Here is a 4,664-nt window from a genome sequence, read left to right as displayed (position 1 = left end):
GTTGCATATTTAATTGCACAGAACAAAAAGCCACACACCATTGGAGAAACTTTAATCAAACCAGCAGCAATAGTTATGAGTCGCGTCAAGCATGGAGATAAACTGGCCGCTGAGCTGGAACAAGTGCCACGCTCTGATGGGACTGTATCCCGCCGCATTACAGACATGGCTCAGGATATCAAGTGTCAACTGATTGACAGAGTGAAGAAGAGTGGGAGGTACGCCTTACAACTGGATGAATCCACAGACGTGTCCAGCACCGCTCAACTCCTTGTATTTGTCAGATATATTTTTGAGGGGAAACTAAATGAGGAAATGTTATTTTGTACGCAACTGGAAGGAACATGCACGGGCTAGGACATTTTCAATAAGCTGGACAGCAAACTTAAAGATGAAGGCCTATCTTGGGGCGAGTACATATCAGTGTGCACAGACGGAGCTGGGGCAATGCTGGGAAAAAATAAAGGAGGAAAATGCACTCAGTGTTAACAGCATCAAGGTGTCTATTACGGCTCACCTTCAGTCCCTTTTGGATCACTTTCATAAGTATTTCCCTGACGGAGACGCTCCCGACCATTATGACTGGATAAGGTCACCATTTAATGTAACCACGGCAAATCATCTGGCGTCAGATATGGAAGATGCGCTGATAGAACTTTCAACCGATCGAACCCTGAGGACGGCATTTGATGGCAAGACGCTGGATGAGTTCTGGGTTTCTGTCGCGCTGGAATATCCACAGTTGTCCAAAGCCGCGTTGGATGTACTCATGCAATTTGGCTCAACGTATTTATGCGAAAAGACATTCTACACGCTGACTTACATTAAGAATAAACACAGGTCACGGCTTAACGTGGAAGATGATCAGCGAGTGGCAATCTCCAAAATTGAACCTAGAGTGGACCTGCTTTGCTCCGTGCACAGCGCCCATCCATCATATTAGGCGTTTTTTTCTGAATACAAAGTTATTGCTATGCGTGTTATATATAGGAAGCTTGTTCGTATTCTGTCTGTAGTCATTTCAGTTATGGATGTATTTGTTTTTGTCCATAATTGAACCTATAGTCAGTGGACCTGCTTTTCTCCGTGCGTAGCGCCCATCCATCACATTAGGCATTTTTTTTTTCTGAATACAAAGTTATTGTTGTATGCGTGTTATGCATTTTGTTCGTATTCTGTCTGTAAGCATTTCACAGTTATGGATGCATTTGTTTTTGTCCATAATTTGTTAATAAAATAGCCTGCCTGGCTTAGAGATTGTGTTCCCTTTTTTTACTTTAAAAGTAGGCTTTATTTATTTATTTTAGAAAGGACAAATTAAACGATAAAAAATTGAAGGGAGTTGAATAATTTACTGCCATGGTTGGAATAGCATGTAATCAGGGCCGGTGCATGGCTATAGGCAAACTAGCAGAAGCCTAGGGCGGCTGCAAATTCAGAGCAGAAAGAAAGAGGGAAATTTAATTTTTAATTTAATGAAATTCTGACATTTGTTTGGAATTAACACACATATTTAGCGTCTTTTACTGCTGGGAATGTTTTTAAGCCAGACACGCTCTTCTGAAAGGTAGGTTCATTTATGTGAGAGAAAGCATGGCAGAAATCATGTAGCTCACAATATTTACATAGCCTACGGCATATAGGCTATTAATATTTATAATGTTTATAACCTCTACGAAGAAAGTGTTCGGGATATCAGGGTTAATGAGCACCACTTGCAAACCGTCTACTGATTTACCCATTCATTAGTTGTTCACATTTGTTGTAAATTATTAGAATGGATCATGTCTTACCTAACCCGTGAAGGCCTGTTCACTCCAGGAATGATAACTATAAAGATATTATAAAGATATTAGCTTCCACACCAGCAGATGATATCATTCTCTTTATTCTAAGCGCATGATTGTCTGTCACTTTAAATACTCAAGCTTGTGTATTCCGATTGGCTGTCAATATTTTTTTTTATCATTTATCAGCTGGATAAAATCATTCTGAAAGTGATTCCAACGATATTATATAAACGACAGCAACAAGCGGCCCCTGCTTGCTCCTACACAAAATTTGGACTCTAAGTAGTATAAATATAGGGTCCACCATTGACCGTTGGAGAAAGCTTCAGGGAGATCTGGGACCGACGCTGACACGCTAACTTTTTGTTGAGCAGGTAAACATTTATTTATATTTTTATGGTGTGACGTGTTACATAAATAGCTTTTTATGAGTTTGATAACTTGCTCATGCTGCCGGTTGGCATTGGAATGTTAGCCGTTTAGCATCGCCTATCACGGGTCAAAGTAATTATATTTGTTGAAGTCCTTTCAACAGCGGGTTTCTGTTCGAGCCGATCGGAATTTTAACAAGATGCGTTGTGTGCTGCAATACTGAAAAATACTGAAAACCTTAGCATACTAGTAGTTTTATACTAATGGTGGTGGGAGTTAAGAACATTTCATATGTTGCTGATCTTGCGTTGACGTGAACTCAAAAGTGACTTAGATCAGTGATCAGGTAGCACAGAGGGGGTGTGTGTGTGGAGGGGCGGGATGAGTTTTTACCGTCCCAGGCTTTCTCGACCGATTTTTAACATCGTATACCATAGCTTTATCGCTTATTACAGGCTTGATGTAGTGATTCAAGATAAGACAAAAACACGGTTTGAAAAAAAAGCATTCATGATGCACTCGCTCATTGTATACATTTTGTAAATTCTGAACACAAAAAAGTTACGGACTGTATCTGTTTTGACTACTACCATCAATGTTTACTCAAACTATAATCTCATTTTAATATGTGTAACACATAAATATTGATACTGTGTGATTGTAAAGCAGTTTCATATCGACAACTGCTCTCTCTCTCCCAGCGCAAACTGATCTGAATGTACTAGACTAGAGAGTGACTTGGTGCGCGCGCGTGTGTGTGTGTACTATAAATGCAGCGCGTGTGAGAGCAAATCGCAACTTCAGTGGTGAAGTTTTTGTCGTTTAGGAATAAGACGTCGTAGCTATTTTAATCGAAATATTTCAAGATTAATCATGCAGCTCTACTCTCTCTCTCTCTCTCTCTCTCTCTGTCTGTGCCTTGAGGTGAGGTGCTAAAGGATAATCTACTCCCAAACGCCAGGCCACTCCTTCCAGTTTCATCCGATCCACTCAATCCCTTCATTCTCTCTCCCTCCATGCTGCTAACCCAGAAATCGTGCCTTACACCTCCTCCTGGAGATTTCTTGGATAAGGACCTTTACTCCAAGCAATGGAGACAAGTTCAGGCTCTTGCCAATCAGTTCTGGACACGCTGGAAGCGAGAGTACCTGCCTTTATTGCAGCAGAGGCAGAAATGGACTGTATCTTGTCGTAATCTGCAAGTTGGTGACCTTGTTTTGCTTAAGGACAAGCAGGTCCCAAGGAACAGCTGGAGAGTCACGGCAACCTTCCCTGGGAAGGACAATCTAGTAAGGAAGGTCGAGGTCACAGTAAATGACCAAGGCACTCGAAAGACCTTTTTGCGACCAGTTACTGAAGTCATTCTTCTTTTGCCAAAGGACTGAAACCCGCTAAGGTTTTGTTGTTGGTAGTGTCCTCTCTGAGGTCAGGCGGGGAATGTGTTGTTCTTAAGGCAGTTAATAATTTAGTAAATAAGTTAAATGTTTAAAAAGCATTTCTAAAGGTTTCTTATAAATATTTCATGTTTATTTGTAAGTTTTATTTAAAAAATATTAGCGGACAATTTCACCTCCGGTTCTGCCGCGCTAACTTCCGGTTTCGGTTTCATGTAAACAGAGCAGGCGAAATCCAGCATGATACGGTCCGCGATCTGTCGCCATTCTCATTAAAGCACTGTCAAGGCAATGCCGTAAGTTTATAAATATGTTTATACAGATCTTAAGTAATGTATTTTTGTATTGTTTAGTTGAGAAATGCATTTAAAGCGCCAATGTATGACTTTATTTTCGTCTGTGTAGAGATTAGTTTTTCTAAGAGCATATTGTGTATGCTTTCAGTTTTCACCATCTGGAGAAGAAATTAAAATGCAAAAACGTCCTTTGTGGTCCTGGTCTTCTTCAGTGGTTTATCTACGTGTTCATTTGGCAACATAACAGTGAAAAGGACTCTGCCCACATATCGCACCAGAACCGTTTTCGGAACCGAAACTTAGGAATTTTGCACGGTTCCAGTATTTTTTCAAAAACACTACCGGTTCTGGAAGAGAACCGGTTCTCGGTCCCCAACCCTACTTTCGAGGGAACTCAAACTGCATCAACTGACAGTTTGGGGGAACGAGTACCCACTACGCCACAACGCCCCTGCCTGCCCTAGTGTGAAGCAGCTCACAGGCACACTTAGGACACGAGCACAAGAGAGCCGGGTGCAGACGGAATGTCCAGACTATAAAACCTACTGAAGATATGTGGGGTGGCCCATCCAGCTGCATCGCAGACCTCCTGGATGGGGGCCCCCGCGAGAAGGGTCCTAGAGGACTGTCACGGACTGAGCCGTGATATGCTCACGCAGCATGCAGTCAGCCAAACGCCGGTGCTAATAGTCAAGCTGTTCTGCCACTATTCTCTGGGTCATATCACTGTTATTTCTGTTTGTTCTGTTCTAGTTCTGATTCACTACTCACAATGTCATTTACCACCGTGTATCATAAATGCCAGCTAGCAT

The 4,664-nt window shown here is 41.7% G+C and overlaps 1 long non-coding RNA gene across 1 annotated transcript; it reads left to right on the top strand.

Moving 5' to 3' along the window:
• The first annotated feature begins 3,421 nt into the window (after window positions 1-3,421).
• On the top strand, window positions 3,422-4,040 carry LOC148971473 (uncharacterized). The gene is made up of 2 exons (XR_016147171.1): window positions 3,422-3,852; window positions 4,001-4,040. It is a non-coding gene; the product is annotated as an uncharacterized LOC148971473 (long non-coding RNA).
• The last annotated feature ends 624 nt before the right edge of the window (window positions 4,041-4,664 follow it).

This window comes from Pimephales promelas, chromosome 17 (genome assembly GCF_988280905.1).
Source record: "Pimephales promelas chromosome 17, fPimPro1.hap1.1, whole genome shotgun sequence".
NCBI lineage: Eukaryota > Metazoa > Chordata > Actinopteri > Cypriniformes > Leuciscidae > Pimephales > Pimephales promelas.
The sequence above is the reverse complement of the archived record's forward strand: the minus strand, read 5'-3'. Positions and strand labels throughout refer to the sequence as shown.